The sequence below is a fragment of the Capsicum annuum genome, chromosome 7 (genome assembly GCF_002878395.1).
Source record: "Capsicum annuum cultivar UCD-10X-F1 chromosome 7, UCD10Xv1.1, whole genome shotgun sequence".
Classification (NCBI taxonomy): Eukaryota; Viridiplantae; Streptophyta; class Magnoliopsida; order Solanales; family Solanaceae; genus Capsicum; species Capsicum annuum.
In genome coordinates, this window is record NC_061117.1 from 11643065 (window position 1) to 11667459 (window position 24395).

The window sequence follows — 24395 nt, forward strand, 5'->3', positions numbered from 1 at the left end:
TAACTTGTATCTCTTATAATAAAACTTTCAGTAAAATTTAAACACCAATAGATACATATCAAAGCATTCACAACAACTCTCAGATACAAGTCAACATAACATGTATCTATGTACATAAAAACTTGTATCTTTTGTTATAATAATTTCAATATAACAAAAAATCACAAGACACATATAAAATTAGCTTCATTCTTCAGATAAACAATGAATTTCTAAATGTATCACCCAAGTCAAAATATGTATCTCAGTATAATATTCAACATATCTGAACATGCAATTACCTTAGGAAGCTCATCTCTACAAATTTCTTCGACAATTCTTCTTCTTTTGGCGGGAGCTTTACTTGCAAGACTGTTGGATCCTCTTTTCTTAGAACTACCTTCTTTTTTCTTGTCCTTCTTAGCATGTTTTGCTGTAATTTCTTCATTGTTTGGGGATCGTTTCTATGTTTTGATCTATTTTCATCAAAACCATCAAATTCATAGTCAAAATCTCCTAGAACAAAGTTTACAACTTCTTGAGATTCTTTGATACTTTCTAATTGAGAAATCTCAAGACTAAAAGAAGGTCCAGAATCTCTATTCATAATGATAATTCAAACAATGAAGCATAAAAAAAGTAGAATCGAAGAAATTGCTCAACCAAAACACTAAAATTTCACATAGCTTTACTTGCGCCAAAAATTTAAAAAAAAAAATGTAAAAAAGGAATAGAATAAATTAAAACTGATTTTATGGGGGAAAATTACCTTGATTGAAAGTTTTGAATTAGATAGAGAAGATGGATAGAAACCGCACCAGATTTTGCAGCGTACAAAGAGGAGATGTGGATTAATTTTGGTAAAGAGCCGGCTTGTTAGTTGTAGGTTTAACTTGTATCACAAATTTACCAAAAAATATGAAATGTTGGGATTTAAGTAATTTTTTAGAAGTGCGGGGATTTTTAGAAGTTTAGAAACTTAAGTTGTTTATTTAGGTAATTTTTTCTAATCTATATCTATATAATCTATATATCTATATGTCTATATAATATATTAAAAGTGTGATGATTCTTTAAAAAGTGATTTGAACTTTTTATCCTTCATTAAAAGACTTCTCTTAAGATAAAATCGTCTTTTGACTTTTTTAAAAAAATATTTCTATGCTATTAAATATCAAATTAAATTATTTAATTATATAAATTTGCTAAAATATTAATTAGTCTCTTTTTTGGTTGATGAGTCCACTACAACAATTTTTGGAACAAAAGATCCCTACTACTATATAAAAACTATTGTCTGTGAGAGTGTAGAGTACAAAGTCAATTTTCTTTCTTTTTTTATTTATGAATATCCTTTTTGCTTCTTTGTAGCGTTATGCGTTTTTCTTTTAAATTTAGTTATTTTTCTTTACACTTTAGAGTTGCTTTTATACCATCAATCTAAGTTCTTGCTTGAAGTATTTTGTGGTTAGTCTGCTTTGGGTGATAGTTTTCTTTATGTTTATTACATCTTACTCGTCAGTTTTGTCCTAATAACTTTGATTCAATTTTCAGGTTTTCATCGACTAATAAAACAAGAATCATTTAATGGCTTATTGTAACATGGAACAAGAGAAGTTTAATGGCTGAGTAAGCCAATAATCAACATCCAACGTGAGTAAATTTTATGCATGTTTTCTTTTTCAGCTAATTATAATTTTCATGTAAAGATTGTTATGGACTGATAATTACTACTCCATTCTTAGTCAGTTTTCTTAAGCCCAAAGTATCCTGAACAATTTTGAATCTATCGATCCCCACCGGACTTTATCCAAAATAAGTTATCAACAGTTTTTCTTTCCTTGTTCCTCTTAGTTAATTATAAAACCTTTTCAGATGAGCCAAAGGATCACCATGGCCCTCGTACATGTCTAACTTTAGTGTTTTGAACTCTAAAAGCAAGTGAACATTATGAAACATGAACAAATCCTCCTAAGGAACTCTTTTTTTTCTCTCCAAGTACTTGCATGTACTTATATTATACTCCAAACTTCTCATCTTCCTAGTCATTTCTTCTTATTCCTCATTTCTAACAGTCTACATCACCTCATATCAGACCATATACCATTTTCGCGTGTCATCTTGCCTGTTCTTTGAACCTAGTATTGTATTGGTGAGATGTCAATTTAGCCACAAATCAACCACCTCAATATTATTTTGATTTTTGTGATAGCAAATATGTCAAAACTTGATAATTTCAAAAAAAATTCTTAAGAATATCACCGAGCCCGGCATGGGTTGCCTACGTATCTCATCAAGGTGAGAATCAGGTGCGCATAGTTCTTGAAATATAGGTCGTACAAAACTCAGCCTCAAGACCCCTAAAGGTTCAGGGTTGTTAAGATTTATATATACTTTTTATTTTGTAAAAACTTAGCCTCATGATCCCTAAAGATTCAAGGCTATTAAGATATATACAAATATACAAATTAGATTTGAGGATTAGAAAAATAATTATGAAAGTAATCATTATTTTAAAATATTCCCCAATAAATCTATGAATAATTTTTTAAAAAATAGGGCCGTATCCTGGAAAGGACTTCCTGCGTATCCAACTAAAGAGTGAGAATCAGACCCTCGTAGTTCATGAAGACCATAAGACTATGCTGCTGGATAAGAAAAAATTCTTTCTTTTAAAAATAAATTATTTCTTTGAAAAATGATTCACTAAATTTGAGGATGATTTAACCTCTTGCATTTTAAAGTTGCCTAAAGTCGATCAACAAACAAATAACCTTCCAAATAAATGTCAAAGAGTCGTAGGATGCACATATTGATCTTTATAAAGTAGGTCACCTGTCCTAGACAGACCCGACTCCTATGTCGAGTCCCGCTAAGTTAAAGGCATATGATACAAATAAAGCGAAACCTAATAGGGATAACCAAATTCTGAGTTTTCAGTTCTTCTAAGTTTAAGCCTAATAGGAATAGGTATCTAGATTGGCTTACTCGAGCGGACACTCGAGTCGGGGAGGGACAAATTGTTCGATAGAAGGGCTACACCGATTTCTTTGCCAATCCGAACCCCACCTAACACGACTATAATCCTTCACCAGGTGCCTTGACACTTCGACTATCTCAAAAAGAAAGTAGGATGCATGCGATGCATTCCTTCTATCCTATTTCAGAGACTTGGAGGGGGTGCGCAAAAGAAAATAGTTTATAACATAGTTCAACAATATCAAAGTAGTAAATGAGCGACAAGTAGCACATAAATCCAACAAACACAATATCAAAATAATTAAAACAAGTAAAGTCAATATCAAAAGCTCGAATTCTTATATTGTTCCCGGCAGAGTCGTCATAGATGTCACACCCCTCTCTGTAGTTCATGAAGACCATAAGACTATGCTGCTGGATAAGAAAAAATTCTTTCTTTTAAAAATAAATTATTTCTTTGAAAAATGATTCACTAAATTTGAGGATGATTTAACCTCTTGCATTTTAAAGTTGCCTAAAGTCGATCAACAAACAAATAACCTTCCAAATAAATGTCAAAGAGTCGTAGGATGCACATATTGATCTTTATAAAGTAGGTCACCTGTCCTAGACAGACCCGACTCCTATGTCGAGTCCCGCTAAGTCAAATGCATATGATGCAAATAAAGCGAAACCTAATAGGGATAACCAGATTCTGAGTTTTCAGTTCTTCTAAGTTTAAGCCTAATAGGAATAGGTGTCTAGATTGGCTTACCCGAGCGGACACTCGAGTCGAGGAGGGACAAATTGTTCGGTAGAAGGGCTACACCGATTTCGTTGTCAATCCGAACCCCACCTAACACGACTATAATCCTTCACCAGGTGCCTTGACACTTCGGCTATCTCAAAAAGAAAGTAGGATGCATGCGCTGCATTCCTTCTATCCTATTTCAGAGACTTGGAGGGGGTGCGCAAGAGAAAATAGATTATAATACAGTTCAACAATATCAAAGTAGTAAATGAGCGACAAGTAGCACATAAGGCCAACAAACACAATATCAAAATAATTAAAGCAAGTAAAGTCAATATCAAAAGCTTGAATTCTTATATTGTTCCCGGCAGAGTCGTCATAGATGTCACACCCCTTTTTCTCTTGAGAGAGTCAAGTCGAAGAATTTTTCCAATTTAAGTGACGATTTTGAATAGGGATTAGTTTATTTACAGAGTCGCCACTTGGAATTGAGTTATGGTGTTCTAAGTCACCTTTTTGAATCCCCAATCAAAAGGAATTGACTCTTTATTATGGTCTGCGAAAACAGAAGGTCAGGTAAGAAATTCTGTTGATCGAGGGGAAGGTGTGAGGCACCCCTCGAGTCCCGTGGTTCTAGCACGGTCGCTTTTATTGACTTATCTTGACTTAAAGTATTTTGATGAATTATTTTAAAACCTAAATTTACTCATTTTTAATATACTAAGACTATTTAAAAACTCTTGTATTAAATCGATAAAAAGTTAATTTTAGGAAAGTATTAAATAAATCGGTGAAAGTTAATTCTAGAAAAATATTTACCGAGGTGCATTGTTGCATCCTTGAATTTTAAATGTCTCAGAAAGATGCATATGCCACATTCTTAATTGAGACGAATATTTTAAATGTGCCTAAAATTTATCTAGCGTTAAAATGCATTTGTTTCGTCTCTTGTAAACTCGAGACAATTTTATCTTATTCAATTTTTTTTTCTCTTTATTTTGCAACGACTTTTAGATTATTCCGCAACTCACCTCGCTCCCTCACAAATGAGTTTTTCCTCTCTTTTCTTTTATCAATAGCAACGAATCTTTCTCACATTAATTTTTCGATTAGGAGTTAAGCACATCCAAATTCATAAGTTATTATTTATTTATTTTTAGAACGAAATGATTATTGCAACAACAACTTCAAAGTATGCACTAGCTTTACAAGTATTTTTAAATAGCATGTAAAATTTATCAAATAAAACATATAGGAAGAATTATTTACACTGGTACATTCTTTATTACTAAAACAAAGCCATGCATCTAATAAATTAATAAAAATGAAATACATTCCTTTAATCCCACCAAAGTTAACCCACCAGCTAACAAATCTTATATTAACAATAACTAAATTCCCACTACAATTCCTTTGCTTGTTTTAGCACAACATATAATAAATAGTAGCACTTCTATTCCACGATAGGTAAATAAAATTTAGTCCATAGAGGTGAAAATATTGTTTGAGTAGCCACATAATGCATGGGCAAGAGAAATTAAACATCAATCAATTTTCAAAAGAATGAGTAATTCTCAATTAGAAAAAGAAAAATCACTAAAAGTGAATTAAGTCCAAACTCAACCCTAGTCATAATTCATTTATTACCTCCCATTATTTATTTTTTATACTCCAATTATTGGTTAAACTTAGCCACCAACTACAGCCTACGTGTAAAACAAGCATGTTGCAGTACATGACTAGTTTGCAATTTTAATTGCAATTCACCCAAACAACATGTGTAATTGTCCCCTCACTTCTACATCAATTTTTCATGTATGTAATCCACTATTTGAGCCTTAATCCATTGTTTTGTCATTAAACAATTAGGATGCTAGGGATTATTTTAAACCTATATTTTTAAAAAATCTGCATAACTAAATCCATGCTAACCTATGAACAACTCAACTATTTAATATGCTAATTCCAAGTAACGTTATAACACACATAAAACAGGACACATAACAAAATAAGTAAACTATTAAATCATAATACAAAACTTCCTTTACATATGCTGATTCACAACTCAAAGTAACATAATCACATAAACTACTTTATTCATGCTTTGGATTCACAACAATACTTATAAAAGTAAATAGAAAGGAACTGAATAAGAACAAACCAAGGCGTAAAAGCAAGAATGTCGTCACCGGTAACTCGAACGAAACTCCGAATTCTGAACCTGATTTTTTTTTCTCTTTCTTTTTCTTTCTCTCTGTTTCTGCTTTCCTTCTTCTTATTTTTCACTCTGTTTTTTCCTTCTTTTCCTGTTTTTTCTCTGTCATTTTCCGTCTATGGTTTTCCCTCAATTTTAGTCTGTTTTTCTGATAAGGATCGTACGTATTTTGGGGAAGTCAGGAATTTATACGCTGATGGGGAAAGAGGTTGAGGGAAGTTGGGATATAGAGAGGATAGGGTAGTTGAGTTAGGATAATTATCCAATTTTTTTTTTAAAAAAAATAGTAATAATAATAATAATAATAAAAGAATATTAATGAATTAATTTTTATATTTTAGAAAATACAATAATAATTTATAATATATAAATATATAGAATAAATATAACTAAGTGAGTAATAAAACCATTAGCCTATTTATTAAAAAAAGGAAAATATATATTTTTTATAAATTTTCGCATTATTTTAAAAATATACTAAAAATAAATAAAATTAAAAATATTCAAAAATGTAACTTTATTTATTTGTTTATTTTCCTCTAAAATTTATATAAGAAAAATAAAATAAGAGCTAGAATAAATATCGAACAAAAATATAAATATTTAATATCAAAAATAGTTTAAAACTCGGGAAGGATCAAAAATCACATGTCTACAGTATAAATAGATAACTAGGTATAATTATGTTGTTTTAGTATTTTATGTAGAACACCATTATATAACGACATTATATTTAGTAGCTCGTAGTAACGTTACGTTTATTGAGCTATTGGCACAGCTTGTATTGCAGCTAGGGAATTGTTTTCTTTCTTCTTTCACATATGCTCAGATCCAATGTACCCAAAAATAAGCAAAGAGATTAATGAATAGATCCCATTTTCGTTCTATTTGAATTTATAACCTAATTTTATCAAAATTATTCATTCTGTAGGATATATAACTTCTTGTTTTTCTTTTCCAATTCTAATAACTTTAGGACTAATCATATTTTTTATGTAGTCCAAAATGAATGTAATATTGAAAAAGATAAAGATTTGGATCAATTAATAAGTGATGGTGAAAATTTTTTTAGATCAACTCGATATATCAAAGTAATGATCCATATTTTGGCGATCAAACATATTTTGGACAGATCCAAAATCCTACATTTTGAAATCACGAAAAAAAAAATTAGGAAAGAAGAATCAAAAGAATTATGCAAACTTGTATCCACAATATTGCAAAATAAAATCACATCTATTTATTTATTTTGTGATTTGCTGTTTATTTTTTAATAAAGTTTATTTTCGATGTCTATATTTATATCTTAATATTTTCTTTATTAATTTGTTTCAAATTTATCATTTAATTAAATCTGTAAAATACACGTGCACGTACACTAAACTAGTAGTTCTATATATATTTGAGATCTTTTGAGTTAATGAGAAATAGATTGGTAAATACTCCCTCCGTTCCATTTTACTTGTCTCAAATTTTCTATTTGATTTCTCATTTTACTTATCATTTTTCACAAATAATGAAGAGACAAAAAAAAAATTTCATGTTTTACCTTTTGTATTAATTATTTTTTCTTCAAATTAAAATGTAAACATCATCTAATAGGGGGTACTATAATAAACTAGCCATATTATTAATTATTTTTTTTAATCAATGTGTCATCTCAATTTGGGACTAGAAAAACGGTACGGAGGAAGTATAATTTTTCATGAGGATATTTTTGTTTTGAGAAATTAATTTTTCAACTTTAGCTTGTACTTCTACTTTCGAATATAAATTAAAACTGTTTTTTTATGTTGCTACTCAGAAGTAGTGCTGAAGCTAAAATATTTACTTAAAAAGTGTTTAAGAATTAATATATCCATATGAAAACTAATTTATGAGTTACATGCTTCATGTAACTTTTTTTTTTGTGGTTGGGGGGAGGGGTTTCCATCTGGTGTCCAGTATCCGCATTGAAGTCCGACTAATTCAAATTCGGGTTGCGCAAGGCCCCATTCGGGGGGAAGCGCTTTCTACCAAGAATTTTTTCATACCCAAGGCTCGAACGCGAGACTCTGATTAAGGGAGGAACAACCTCATCCGCTTCATATAACTTTTTATATGTACGATATAAATTTTCTACGAAGAGTGTTCAACTGACCACCCATTCACATATATGGCTACGCCGCTGCTCAAAAGAACTTTTGAGTTTTGGTCAAACACATATAAATATTTATATATAATGCTCTCTTCGAGAAAATCCCCAAAACCCGCTAAGTGAGATTACATTAGGTATGTTATTGTTTCTTCGAGAAAATGTGCTTTGAGTTTCGTAAAAATTTAGCCAAACAAGCTATTAAATGGGAAAAAAAAAATACAGTGCATTATATTATTTGGATTCCAAACAATCTACGAAGAACAAACATTGTTAAGCGTTGTTAATCGAGACTTCCATTCAAAGCTTATAATACTTTTTTTTCCGACCCTATAGCACCAGACAGATATCTAACTCTATATATTGTGTTACCACTTGGAAAAATCTTATATTTTAAATAAAACATGCTATCCCCTTGATACATGCCGCTTTACTAATCAAAAGATAGGAGAACACTCCTCCCGAAGTTACATGGTCACTTTGCCGAGTTTCTTCAACATGGTTCTATCACGCGTCCTAGTATAAAGATGAGAATTCTTCTCTTAATGCCAGAAGTATCAATTGCTGAATGTGCAACAAGTATAAAGAGTAGGTTTAATTTACCCGATTAGTATCGGTGGGAGGTAGTAGGTACCCCGTGAAATTAGACAAGATGCTAAAACTGCCCAAACACAACTACTATAAATAGAAAGTACAAAAATAAAATCACTTACTTTATCAAAAATAAGAAAAATTTAAAAAAAAAAAAGCACAAAAGAGTAGGTCTAACACATACCTTACCCAACCTCATAAAGGTAAAGAGAATATCTCCAAAAAACCCTAGACTTTATGAAAAGCACTTCAAAGCAGTTTGAAAAAAGAAATACGACAATGAAGAGGACATAGCAACCAAACAAAAACCAGTACATAGCATTATAGCAAAAAGGAACAGTAACAACAGTGAAGTAATGCATGATCCGAAGCACAAGAAACACCGATGGAAACAGAATAAAATGGAAGACAAGAAACTACGAGAATAATGCTAATACTACTCTAACAAAGCGTCAACTAAGCCATTGCACCTATATCCCTATCGAGAAGTTTGCTTCTCATTCCTATATTCGCATTCTGATATAAGCCTACAACCAGGGGCGGACCTATAGCCAAACTTTTAGTGCTGCGACACTCAATAAATTTAATGCAAACTAGGTAGAATTATATAAAAAACGTATAAAATCTGGTGTAAGATTTCGAAAAGCACCAACTAAGGCAAGAAGATAGCTGTGTGTTTTAGTTTTCAGGCAGAACCTTAAAAGCTTTGGACGTCAATATGTATATTCGAACCTTCCGTACAACCATGACCCCTAGATCCTAATTCCTGAATTCGCCACTGCCTACAACCACCTCCTTGTTGATTTCCAACTGCCATTAGTGTAGGAACTGGAACTCTTGCCATCACTTAGCTAGTAATTTTCTTAACAATATACCGAGTGAATGTGTTGTCCATGTACACTCCATTGAGATCCCTCTTAGACCGTATTTCGCTACCACCACTTTTTTCTACACAACTGGATCTTCACTATTAAATTTCCCTAGCCATTTATATAGGAGGGTTTCATTGGTGCAACTTTTCCCCCTATTCTTCTTTGGCTGTATAACTAACTATGTCCCATTTCACCAGACGGATCGACCAAATAGCATGTAAAGAAACTACAGCCCATGTGTGTAATTCTAGCATCTTATTTACCAAGTTTTACATCATTATGGAAGGAAAAGGGTAAGAACGTCATGTTTTGATACCTGAATGATAACTACAATAGCACATTTTACTTGGATCGATCCACATCCTTTATCTTCTTCCTGTTGTTTCCACCTACTATCATTCTGAAAAATGACATACTGCATTAGTGTGCATTCTCTGTGATCTGTACCAAGACCGCACCTAGACCATATTTGGCGATCACCACTTTTCGTTACCCAACTGAATCTTCACCTATTGTCATTTATGTAGGAGGAATATTATTTGTGCAACTTGAGGTTCTTGACTCCCATCCCTAACTCTTCTTTCACTATATAACTGTGTCCCATTTCACCAAGTAGATCGACCAAGACCATATAAGGAGACTATAGCCCGTACCTGTAACTGATGTGGGATTCTAACACGGCCTTATTTACTAAGTTTTAGATCATTATCTTCTTGAAATCTAGATATAGGAAGGGAGAAGGTAAGAAGTCAAGTTTTGACACTTATACAATAAACATAATCAACAGATCTTACTTGGACAGAAACCAAATGTGTAACAAGAGAACAACATAAATGAAGAATCTAATCACCATTGCGCTACAGAGGAGTTGTGAAAAGAGAGAATTCAAATTTCCAGGAGAAGCAACACAAACTGCAGTCATTTAGTTAAACCTTTATATCCTTATACAAGTGATTTTTTCTTGGTGGTTATATAATCTCCCTAATATATTGCTCATAAAATTAGATCATTACATTTTGACACACACTTGTTGGAAAAAATACTAAAATATTGATATGGACATGAAATTAATGATAGTAAGAGAGTTGTCACAAACACTGTGTCGTGGCAAGCCACTGCCTTGAAATCGATTTCGGCCCGACTCCGGTGCAAATCCTTCTAGCCAGTTGCTCCCCAAGGTTCCACAGTTACTTCCAAACACGTGCACTCGTGGCTGGAAGTTTGGAGGTTGCCTAAACCAATTGCCCAAGAGTTGAAAAGAATAGGAAGCCAAAACTAAAACAGAGAATTGATGAGGGAGAGAATAATTTGTTTTCTATATTTTCTGCATGTTTAGCTCCCAAATGATTCTCCTTAAATAGGTATATCATTTACGTTTATCCATCAGAAGAGTTAAAGAAGAGAAAGGAGTTAATGCACGTAATGTAACATTACTCTTTGAATTAATGACAGAGTTAATAAAGTAACTTTTAAAACTTCCGAATGTTTCTTCTTTCACAAAGTTGCATTTGTAGGAAACCGTCATTTGTATCACATTTATGAAGTATTAACTCTCTCATCCTATCTGACTTACAGATGTTTACACATATTTATTACAGAGAGTTAAAAGAGTTTTAATCTTCGCATTAATTAAGAAGGAATTATCCTTCAATCCCCTACTAATGCAAAGATAAAGAATGGAATAGTTTTTGGGCAAATGGAAGGAACATGTACTTAAGTGTCAATATCTTTCGATTTGAATTGACACGTAGTGATGTGAGGCAACAACAAATATCCAAAACGTGAAGTACTCTTGAACTAGATGGACATAAGTTGAGACCCCCACAACACATACCATATCCTTGATTTTAAGCAGCCTCCGCAATACTAAAAAGTGTGTTTATGCTCATGCACACAAACCTTGGGTCTCATGAGTGCTCTAGAAAGATAACCCAAATCTTTCATAAAAAGGTGTCCAACCTTTTACACTCACGTAGGTGATCCATCAAGTCTATCTCATAGACCACCTTAAGTCTATGGATCATTAAGAGCAAAAATAAGCTCAACCTTATAATACACTACCTCACGCCATAGGGATAGGATATGTAGTGTTTATTGACGGCCTATATGGCTTCGTTTGGCCACAAATGGATATCCACCATATTACCTCAATCCATGGGCTTTAGCCCCATCCACCTCGACGATTCAAGGACCATTTTCCTTGTCAAACCCTTGGTCATAAGATTCGCCAAATTTCTTTCGGATCTTATATGTTCCAAGGAAATAACACCATGTTTCAACAAATGTTTAACTGCACCATGTCTGATGCGAATATGTCTCATTTTACCATTGTATACACTATTTTTAGCAATCCCAATTGTCGCCTGTGAGTCACAATGTAAAGAGACGGGTGACATTTGTCTTTCCCATAAAGGCATATCTGTCAAAAAATTTCTCAGTCACTCAGCTTCTTACCCTGTCAACTCGAGAGCAATGAATTCAGATTCCATAGTAGAACGTGCTATACAAGTATACTTTGAAGACTTTCATGAAATAGCACCTACACCCAAAGTAAACACATAGCTACTGGTCGAGCTAACTTCATCATTGTCAGTCACCCAATTTGCATCACAAAAACCTTCTAAAACAGTAGGAAATTTATTAAAATGCAAACACCAATTCATAGTACCTCTCAAGTACCTTAACAAGCGATAAAAAGCATGCCAATGTTCATTACTGGGATTATGAGTATATCTACTCAATCTACTAACAACATAAGCTATATCAGGCCGAGTATAGTTCATGAGAAACATTACACTCCCAATTATTTTAGCATATTCAGATTGATAAACACTGAAATCTTTATTCATTTTCAAGTGTATGCTAGGATCATAAGGAGTTCTCACTGAAACTACATCAAAACAATTAAACTTTTTCAACATTTTTTCAATATAATGAGACTGATTTGATTTTTATTCCTAAAATCACATCAGCTTCTCCAAGGTCTTTTATTTCAAATTTAGAAAATAAAAATTTCTTAGTCTCATTTATAACGTTCACATTATGGCCAAAGATTAATATGTCATCCACATATAAACATATAATCACACAATTCGATCCTATCATTTTAGATAAACACAGGTATCAGATGAATTAACAACAAAGCCATTATCCATTAATGTGAAATTAAATTTTCATACCACTGCTTAGGTGCCTGCTTAAGTCCATATAAAGTCTTTCTCAATTTGCATACATTACCTCTTGTCCTGGGACCACAAAACCCTCAGATTGAGTCATATAGATCTCTTCCTCTAAATCACCATTTAAAAATGCAGTTTTGACATTCTTTTGGTGTACTACTAAACTATGAATAGCAGCTAAAGCAATAAGAATTCTAATGGTAGCTATTTTAGTCACAGGAGAATAAGTATCAAAATAATCAACACCTTTCTTTTGGTTAAAACCCCTAATCACAAGTCTAGCCTTATATTTATCAATTGTACCATCAGGCCTCAATTTCTTCTTAAATATCCACTTGCTACTTATAGGTTTACAACCTTTAGGCAAATCATACAAGCCCCACGTGTGTTTAGAGACTATAGAGTCTAATTTACTTTTAATAGCCTTTTTCCAAAATATTGCATCTATTGAACTCATTGCTTCATCATAAGTTTTAGGGTCTTCTTCTATTAAGTAGATAGACACTAATTCCTTATTTAAAGTATCAATATCAAAACCCTCAGTTAGGAAGGTGGTGATAAATTCAGGACCAAAACTAGTCTCAATTCTACGTCTTTTACTCCTTCTAAATTCATTTTCATGCTCATTAGCAATATCATCAGAAGTAGGCATACTATGACAGTTAACAGACATAACTACAAAAGTATTATTTTGCACATCACTAGGCACATCATTTTTCAAAGGAAAAACATGCTCAAAAAAATCTACATCTCTAGATTCACAAATAGAATAATCATGACATAAATCTATATGCAACACTATTTCGAGCATAACCAATAGAGACAGTATCAAAAGTCTTAGAACCTACATTTACTCGTTTAAAATCAGGTAGACCAACTTTAGCCAAATACCCCCACACTTTCAGAAATTTCAAGTTAGGGGCAAATCCTTTCCATAGCTAATATGAGGTCTTGTCTAACTTTTTATGAGGGACTCTATTAAGAATATAGCATGCAGACAAGACAGCTTCCCCCCACATATGTGCAGGTATACCTGAGCTTAAAAGTACAGAATTCATCATTTCCTTAAGAGTTTTATTCTTTCTTTCAGCTACACCATTTTGTTGGGGAGTATAAGGAGAACTAAACTCATGGATAATACCATTTTTCTTAAAAATATCTTCTAGAGTTTTAGTATTATATTCACTGCCCCTGTCAGATCTAAATCTCTTGATTTTCCTGTCTAATTGATTTTCTACTTCTGCTTTGAATTTTAAAAATATGCTTTCAGCCTCATCTTTAGACTTAAGGAGGTATACCTTAGTGTACCTAAAAAAGTCATCAACAAAAGTAATGTAATACTTCTTTCCACCTTTACTAATAGTGTTCTTAAAATCTGCTAAGTCTGAATGTACTAGTTCAAGCAATTCGGTCTTTCTACTAGTAACGTATTTAAAAGGTTTCTTAGCATGCTTTGCTTCTACACACACAGGACATTTAGAAATATCATCAATATTTACTGTAGGAATTAATCACATTTTTCTAAGTCTTTTAATAACAGAAATATTAACATGACCTAGACTATCATGCCATAAATTAATAGACTCAGCAATATAAGCAGAATTAGGAATATTTGTATTATTGACAATCTCATGATCAATGTTCAGTACAAATAAGCTCCCACAAAGGTATCCCTTCCCAACAAAGTTTCCTCCATAAGAAATAATTATTTTATTAACTTCAAAAATAAGTTTAAGGCCTACTTTGTTGAGAAGTGCTCCAGAAACTAAGTTTCTACGGAGTAAGGGAACATACAGAACATTGTTCAAGGATAATATTTTTCTAGAAGTTAATTTAAGTAAAAATTTTCCTTTACCCAAAACTCCAGCAGTAGTGGAGTTACCCATATAGAGACACTCGCCATTGGTGGATTCCTCAAAGTCATGGAATAACTCTTTGTTGGCGCAAAAATGCCTTGAGGCTCCTGTGTCCAACACCCACTCAGTCCTCTTAGACATCAAGTTTGTCTCGACGACTACTGCCGCAATCACTTCATCATTCTCAACAAGATGAACTTGGACATCATTTTGTCCCCCCTGTTTTGAGTTTTGCAAACTATCCCATATTTTTTTAGTAGATTTGTTAGTAAAAAATAAATCAAATAAAGTATTAGTCATATGACTCAATAAATATCCTCTAGCATTTATGTTATTCTTTTTAATATTCTTTTTACCAAATTCATCAACAATCATAACAGTATTAGAACCAATAATGATGTTAGAACCATCATTAAATAAAATATAATCAACTTCTAATTGTTCTAAGAAAATAAAAAGTTTTTGTGACCAACTTTTAAAATTATTTTCGTTCAATGGCTCAATTTTTGAAAAAACCAAAAAAAAATTGTTCAAATAAATAGCCATTTATCTATATTGTATGTAAGGAAATCGCTTTCAAATTATTGGAAAAAATACTACAATATTGATATGGACATGAAATTAATGATAGTAAGAGAGTTGTCACAAACACTGTGTCGTGGCAAGCCACTGCCTTGAAATCGATTTCGACCCGACTCCGGTGCAAATCCTTCAGCTGGTCGCTCCCCAAGGTCCACAACTACTTCCAAACACGTGCACTCATGGCTGGAAGTTTGGAGGTTGCCTAAACTAATTGCCCAAGAGTTGAAAAGAATAGGAAGCCAAGACTAAAACAAAGAATTGATGAGGGAGAGAGTAATTTGTTTTCTATATTTTTTGCATGTTTAGCTCCCAAATGATTCTCCTTAAATAGGTATATCATTTACGTTTATCCATCAGAAGAGTTAAAGAAGAGAAAGGAGTTAATGTACGTAATGTAACATTACTCTTTGAATTAATGACAGAGTTAATAAAGTAACTTTTAAAACTTCCGAATGTTTCTTCTTTCACAAAGTTGCATTTGTAGGAAACCGTCATTTGTATCACATTTATAAAGTATTAACTCTCCCATCCTATCTGACTTACAGATGTTTACACATATTTATTACAGAGAGTTAACAGAGTTTTAATCTTTGCATTAATTAAGAAGGAATTACCCTTCACTTGTAACTAGGATAAGTAGAATTTGATTAATTACACCAAGGTTAGAATATGTACTTAACAGTCTTCTGGTTCCTTACATATGTGGGCAACCTAATGTCACACCCCTTTTTTAACTCCAAAAAGATTTGTTTTAAGTTTGAAAGAGTTTTTATTATTAAGTGACAAAAGAAAACGATCTGTTTCGAAGAAGGATTGTTTTTATATTCGAAATCAGATTCGCCACTTGGCATAATCTGGTGTGCCAAGTCACCATTGGAAAATCCTTTTCAAAACCATTTGACTCTTTAAACTGGTTTGCGAACAGAGATTCCGACTAAGGAATTCTGTTGACCGAGGGAAAGATGCCTCAATCCCGTGGTTCAACCACGGTCGCTTGGTGGAGCGTATCGGCTAATTTTGACACTACAAATGTACAAACCACAAAAAACACGTAAAACAATCAAACAAACAAAAAAAATAAAAACGAATGAAAAGTACAGTGTCCAGTCCAACTTATACATTCCAAAATAGAAAAATGCAAAAATAAATCCTATCTAACCTACACTAATATTAATTGTTCTTCCAAGCTCTACCCGATGCATCGGGCCTTCATCACGAACTTCCTTCGCCAACATAATACGTCGGGACATTCTCCGGTGAATAAATACATCAATCTTCGGGGCATTCCCCGGCTAAATGAATACATTTCAATCTGAAAACATAAATCAACACATTTCAACAAAACACTTTCATCATTCAACGATTGTAAGTCCTACTTTTGCCTACCCAAACCTACTCTTTACCTATCCAATTCGACCTATCATGATACTATCACATCAACGATATTCAATGAATCAAAATAAATTAACGCTTACTTTTTATCAATTTCAATTCCACCTCCCACTAATTTCATTTTTTATCAATCAAACATTCAACGTTACTCTGATTCATCCCACATAACATCATAACACCAACAAAAATCCAAACTATCAACACACATAATCACAACCAATCCAAATAATCGAAATAAAGAACAGGGAGACGGATTAAAGAAATGGACCTTCCAATAACCGACTTTTGTTGATAATAAAGAAATTCGAGACCAAAATCCTCGAACAAGGAACCTCACAACGATCGTACCGAATTAGTGAGAGAAGTCCAACCCAGACAGATTTGGAGATCAATAAAAAAAACCTCAAAGTGAGTGACTCCGGCTCGGTATCAAAAAAAACCCCCCAAAAAAACACGATTATCGAAAGACGAATCACAAGCAAATGAACCCAAAATCCCCAAAATCCAACAGAAGACTACAAATCAATACCAACCGGAGCTCCGGTGAGGGCAACGATGGGCAAAGTTTGACAAAAGGGACAGATCTCCGACGAGTTTCAATGCTTTTCAGCTAGAGTCGTTAGAAATAGACAGTTCCAGCGAGGAGATCATCGGGAAAACTCAAACCCACCTAATTCTTAGCGATTTCCATCCACCTTTTTCGATTTGACCCTTGTTCGTCTCTCTCTCGATCTCTCCTATCTCTCTCTGTTCAGAACCCTCTATTTTTGCCTCTCTCTCTCTATAGCTCTCTCTCTCACTTCGTTAACCTCTTAGCTCTCTCTCCGTTTGGTGTAACAGTGAGGGTCAATAGTGTGTGTGAGGAGTGTGTATTCCTGTCAGGTATGTCTTCTATGAGTGTATTTGTATAATAAAAAAAATTGAGCAGTAGGTGCCTGTTAGTATGTATATATGGAAAATGGAAGTTGTGCCTCATCTTCTCTATCCGTATATGGATATGTATATATCTGTTAAGGGGTTAGGAGTGGTGAGGTAAGGGTAGGGGTAGGGGTGATTAGGATAGGATAAAATTTGTTATGGGTTTGTTTAGAGTTGTTATTTTTGTACTTTTGTAAAGGAATAATTACATGGTTGAGGGTACACAATAGGATAGGGTAAAAAGGTGAAAATTAATCTTTTGGAGGGACAAAATTATGTGTCTACATCATGCCCCCTTTGAATATAAACACGCAGTATTTTCAGACAAAGAAGTGTACAACAAGACAAAATTTTGTCCCGACTTTTATTCAAAAAGAATGAAACAGAAGGAGGGAGGAAAAGCAAGTCTTGATTTAGGACATCCTACCTACCCAAGTTATGAGGGAGTCAAGTCGCAGGTACCTTAAATGACTGGAAGAAGATGGACAATACCAAGTTGGAGAGTCGAGTGAGGTCCCGTCGAGGTTCCGGTCGCGGCTCTGTCATTACATCAAAAATGAAAAATTACAAGAGTTAAAAAGATAACTAAAATTGCAAAAGTCCTATCTATGCAGCTTCTTTTGAACTCTTAACTTGAGTTTCATCACCCTATTCTTCAGGCGGGCTCCTGACTTGCAATTTCCTCAACTTGTTGAATACTTTCAGTTTCTTCACCCTGTTCTCCAGGTGGGCTCCTGACTTGTTATTTTTCAATCTGTTGACTTTCAACTTATTTGCCCTACTCTTCAGGCGGGATCCTGACTTTCGGTTTCATCAACTTTCGATTTCATCACCATATTCTTCAGGCCGAATCCTGACCTTCAATTTTATCACCCTGTTCTTTAGGCGGGCTCTTGACTTTCAATTTTATCACCCTATTCTTCAGGCGGGCTCCTGAAGCCAAAATCAAAACTAGAACGAAAATTAATAAAAATCAAAACTAGAACTAAAACTATCCCACACAAAGATTATCATAAGGCAGTATTTCATTTTTGAAAGCGTGGTCCCATTTTTCAAGAGGGACCCGAACAAAAAGTAAAATCTCATTTTTCAGGAGGGTCCTGAACAGAAAGTAAAATCTCATTTTTTGGGAGGGTCCTAAACAGAAAGTAAAATCCCATTTTTCAGGAGGGTCCTGAACAGAAAGTAAAATCATATTTTTCAGGAGGGTCCTGAACAGAAAGTAAAATCTCATTTTTCAAGAGGGGACCAAAAAGTAAAATCCCATTTTCCAGAAGGGTCCAGAATAGAAAGTAAAATCTCATTTTCCAAAAGGGTCCTGAACAGAAAGTAAAGTCCCATTTTCCAGGAGGGCCCTAAACAGAAAGTAAAATTCCATTTTTCAGGAGGGTCCTAAACATAAAATGAAATCCCATTTTTCAGAAGGGTCCTGAACAGAAAGTAAAATTCCATTTTTCAGGAAGGTCCTGAACATAAAGTGAAATTCTATTTTTTAGGAGGGTCCTGAACATAAAGTGAAATCCTATTTTTCAGGAGGGCCCTGAACAGAAAGTAAAATCTCATTTTTTAGGAGGGTCCTGAAAAGAAAGTAAAGTTCCATTTTTCAGGAGGTTCCTGAATAGAAAGTGAAATCCAATTTTTCAGGAGGGCCCTGAACAGAAAGTAAAATTTTATTTTTCAGAAGGGTGCAGAATAAAAGGAAAATATCATTTTTCAAAAGGGTCCTGAACAGAAAATAAATCCCATTTTTCAGGAGGTCCTGAACAGAAAGTGAAATCCCATTTTTAGTAGGGTCCTGAACATAAAGTGAAATCTCATTTTTCAAGAGAGTCCTGAACAGAAAGTAAAATCCCATTTTCCTGGAGGGTCCACAACAGAAAGTAAAGTCCCATTTTTCAGAAGGTCCCTGAACAGAAAGTAAAATCCAATTTTTATAGGAGGGGCCTGAACAGAAAGTAAAATCTAATTTTTCAGGAGGGCCCTGAACAGAAAGTAAAATCCCATTTTTCAGGAGGGTCCTGAACATAAAGTGAAATCCCATTTTTTAGGAGGGCCCTGAACAGAAAGTAAACTCCTATTTTTCAGGAGGGTCCTAAACATAAAGTAAAATCCTATTTTTCAGGAGGGTCCTGAATAGAAAGTGAAATTCCACTTTTCAGGAGGATCCTGAACATAAAGTGAAATCTTATTTTTCAGGGGGGTCCGGAACAGAAACTAAAATTCTACTTTTCAGAAGGATCTTGGACAGAAAGTGAAATCCCATTTTCCAGGAGGGCCCTGAACAGAAAGTAAAATCCCATTTTTTAGGAAAGTGCAGAACATAAAGTAAAATCTCTTTTTTCAAAAGGTTCCTGAATAGAAAGTAAAATCTCATTTTTCAGGAGTGTCCTGAACAGAAAGTGAAATCTTATTTTTCAGGAGTGTCCTGAACATAAAGTGAAATCTCATTTTTCAGGAGAGTCCTGAACATAAAGTAAAATTCCATTTTCCAGGAGGGCCCAAAACAGAAGTAAAGTCCCATTTTCCAGGAGGTCCCTGAACAGAAAGTAAAATCTCATTTTTCAGGAGGGCCTTGAACAGAATGTAAAATCCCATTTTTCAGGAGGGCCCTGAACAGAATGTAAAATCCCATTTTTCAGGAGGGTCCTGAACAAAAAGTGAAATCTCAGTTTTCAGAAGGGTACTGAACAGAAAGTAAAATTCCATTTGTTAGGAGGGTCCTAAACATAAAGTGAAATCCCATTTTTCAAGAGTGCCCTGAATAGAAAGTAAACTCTTATTTTTCAGGAGGGTCCTAAACATAAAGTAAAATCCCATTTCTCAGGAGGGTCCTGAACAGAAAGTGAAATCTCACTTTTCAGAAGGGTCCTGAACATAAAGTAAAATCTCATTTTTCAGGGGAGTCCTCAACAAAAAGTAAAATCCTACTTTTAAGAAGGGTCCTGAATAGAAAGTGAAATCCTATTTTCCAGGAGGGCCCTAAACAGAAAGTAAAATCCCATTTTCCAGGAGGATGAAGAACAAAAAGTAAAATCTCATTTGTCAAAAGTGTCCTGAATAGAAAGTAAAATCCCATTTTTCAGGAGGGTCCTGAACAAAAAGTAAAATCCAATTTTTCTGGAGGGTCCTGAACAAAAAGTAAAATTCTAATTTTTCGGAGGGTCCTGAACATAAAGTGAAATCTTATTTTTCAAGAGGTTCCTAAACATAAAGTAAAATCCCATTTTTCAGGACGGTCCTGAACAGAAAGTAAAATCCCATTTTTCAGGAGGGTCCTAAACAGAAAGTAAAATCTCAATTTTTTGGAGGGTCCTGAACATAAAGTGAAATCTCATTTTTCAGGAGGGTCCTGAACAGAAAGTGAAATCTCATTTTTCAGGAGGGTCCTAAACATAAAGTAAAATCTCATTTTTTAGGAGGGTCCTGAACAGAAAGTGAAATCTCATTTTTCAGGAGGGTCCTGAATAGAAAGTGAAATTCTATTTTTCAGGAGGGTCCTGAACATAAAGTGAAATCCCATTTTTCACGAGGATCCTAAACAGAAAGTAAAATCCTATTTTGAAGGAGGTTCCTGAACAGAAAGTGAAATCCCATTTTCCATGAGGGCCCTGAACAGAAAGTAAAATCCCATTGTTCAGGAAGGTGCAGAACAGAAAGTAGAATCTCATTTTTCAAGAGGCTCATAAACAGAAAGTAAAATTCCATTTTTCAAGAGGTTCTTGAACAGAAAGTGAAATCCCATTTTTCAGGATGGTCCTGAACATAAAGTGAAATCTCATTTTTCAGGAGAGTCCTGAACAGAAAGTAATATCTCATTTTTTAGGAGGGTCCTGAACAAAAAGTAAAATCCCATTTTTCAAGAGGGTCCTGATCAGAAAGTAAAATCCCACTTTTCAAAAGGGTCCTGAACCAAAAGTGAAATCCCATTTTTCAGGAGGGTTCTGAACCGAAAGTGAAATCCAATTTTCCAGGAGGGCCCAGAACAGAAAGTAAAATCCTATTTTTTAGGAGGGTCCTGAATAGAAAGTAAAATCCTATTTTTCAGGAGGGTCTTGAACAAAAAGTAAAATCCCATTTTTCAGGAGGGTCCTGAATAGAAAGTAAAATCCCATTATCCTGGCGAGCCCTGAACAGAATGTGAAATCCCTTTTTTCAGGAGGGTCCTTAACATAAAGTAAAATCCCATTTTTAGGAGGGTTCTGAACAGAAAGTAAATTTTCATTTTTCAGGAGGGTCATTTTTCAGGAGGGTCCTGAACAAAACATAATATCTTATTTTTCAAGAGGGTCCTGAACAGAAAGTAAAATCCCATTTTCAGGAGGGTCCTGAACAGAAAGTAAAATCTCATTTTTCATGAGGGTCTTGAACAGAAAGTAAAATCCCATTTTGCAGAAGGGTCCTGAACAGAAAGTGAATTCTCATTTTTCAGGAGGTTCCTGAGCAAAAGTAAAGTCCCATTTTTCAGAAGGGTCCTGAACAGGAAGTAATATCTCATTTTTCAGGAGGGTCCTGAACAGAAAGTGAATTCCCATTTTTTAGGAGGGTCTTGAGCAAAAGTATAATTCTATTTTTCAGGAGGGTCCTGAACAGAAAGTAAAATCCCATTTTTTAAGAGGGCCCTGAATAGAACGTGATATCCCAGGGATGTACATTTCCAATGGTAGTTGAATTAAGTGAAGCGAATTTGCCCTTGTTTCAACAAAGAAAGTTCGTCAGTTACAAACTTAGTGGTGGTTTGCAGCACTTGGCTTTCCAGACATTTCTTCCAGTGTTCATTTCCTTTATTTTATTTCAGATTGCTAGCACTTTCCCCTGCTTTACCGTGTCATTAACCCAAACACATATTATGAAAAATGACTCTGAAACAAACACAGTATCTCTGCTTAGTCATGCTTCTCAGATAAACCCTTTGAACCTTCGTATTTCTACGAGTTCCCAGACTTGTCCATTGACAAAATTTTCTGCATGCCTTGTTCTGACTTGCAATCTTGTTTCTTTCATGTGTTGGCCCTTTTGTCTTATTTTGTGCAATTGAAGAATCTGGTAGCGAATTTTGAAATCTTTTCTCACTTGTTTTGACATAGACTTAACTCAAAGACAAGAGAAAAATGACAACAATTTTGGTTTTATTAGGATAGCTGACTCAAGAAAAATAAAAATATAACTAAAGAGAAGAAAGAAACGACAATGAGTGTCCCCATCGAAAAAAATAAAAGAAAAGTTTATCTGAAAATGACAGTTAATTCTAATGATTATGACATGCATATCGAATTTAACTGCCTGATCTTTCTATCCAAAACTTTCTACCAATTGTTGTTGAGTTAATGACCTCGAAATTGAGTTGCTTCCTTAGGTCATTTGCATTTAAGACCTCATTCCGCTAGCCTCCCCCCCCCCCGAATGGTTTTTGCCAACAAGCCTCTCTCATTTTTCTTTTCTCAGCTGACTATTATCTTATGGTGTCTATGAGGTTTTTTTGCCAATGAGACTCTTTTATTTTCATTTGTCTCAACTCACCGTCGTCTTATGGTGCTCGTGAGGGTTGTCACTGATAAGACTCTCATTTTTATCTCCCTCAACTTACCATTGCCTTATGGTGCTCGTGATGGTTTTCACCAATAAGATTCTCTCATTTTTATTTCTCTCAACTCACTATCGCCTTATGGTGCCCGCGAGGGTTTTCACTAATAAGACTCTCTCATTTTTATTCTCTCAACTCACTATCAACTTATGGCACCCGCGAGAGTTTTCACCAATAAGACTCTCTCATTTTTATTTCTCTCCTGATTTCTTTTGCTAAGGAAGACAAGTAATTCCCAAAATGCATCATCACATCCATTGCATGCTTAGCCTTAGCATTTTCAAAGATTGATTTGAAGGTCCTTCTTTGGTTGTAACTTGGCTTTTGGATAGGGTTAGAAAGAAAAGATGGCATGGGGCCCAAACGACACTTGAAGTGGGGTGGGACTTACAACTTTTGGAATCGACTCAAACAATGACCATTAACTCATGCCTAGTTTCTTTTGACTGGGCAATTCTAAATTGTTTATATGGTTGGACCGAGCCCAGAGTAGGGCAGCCTACGTATCTCCCCCCGAAAAAAGGAAAATCAGGTCACGCGTAGTTCTGGCAGCTTACTCTTTTTTGCTTGATTCTGACTTGTTTTTCTTTCTTTCTTTCTTTTCTTTTGACTTTTTTCTCTTTGGGACTTTTCTGACTCTATTTTTCGTAATGCTCTTCTCTTTTCTTTCTTTTTTGGCACATTTTTTTCTTCTCTTTTTTTTGAAACTTTTTTGACACTATTTTTTTTTTTGCTCGACACTTTCTTTTTGAGCTTTGTTGACTCTATCTTGATTCCAAAAGAGGGATATGAAAGAAATAGAACTAAAGCTCAAATGGGGTAAACAAAGGATGACAGGATGTTTGGATAGCAAAATGAAATACCTTCGTCATATCAATCCTTAAAAATGCAAGTACATATCATGCAATATGAAAGTGAGAGATGAAGATCATTTGCGATATTTTTTTTGAAGCATTAACTTTAATTGAGTTTGTGCATCACTACTCTTTCACTTTGTTCAACATAACACTCCACTTCTGTTGTACATTCCTCACGTTGAATGACTCATGCTTTCATGGAGTTGATTTTTCTATCCCTCGGGATCACACATCCGCTATTTGACCTAATTAAGCAATGTTTTCAATTGATGACCAAGTCATTCTTGTGATTCTCAAATGATTGCCTTAATTTTCAAAGAAGGCTTGAACTTGTCACCAAATGTCTTAGCACTCTACCTATTTTCTCAGATGCTCTTTTTTCCTAACTTTAACTCTCTGATTCAATGCTTCACAATTAAGTTGGATTTCAAGATTTGGCTAAAAATTCCGCAGACATGTCATAACACTAGAATCAACATAAAATGCATTGTGTAAAGCAGACAAACTAACAACTTAAAATAAGACAAAAC

The 24395-nt window shown here is 34.2% G+C and overlaps 1 long non-coding RNA gene across 1 annotated transcript; it reads right to left on the minus strand.

Annotated features, from left to right (window-relative positions):
* Positions 1 to 153: 153 nt before the first annotated feature.
* On the minus strand, positions 154 to 6142 carry LOC124900028. The gene is made up of 2 exons (XR_007057602.1): positions 5850 to 6142; positions 154 to 455 (listed from the first exon to the last, which is right to left on the minus strand). It is a non-coding gene; the product is annotated as an uncharacterized LOC124900028 (long non-coding RNA).
* Between the last annotated feature and the right edge of the window lie 18253 nt (positions 6143 to 24395).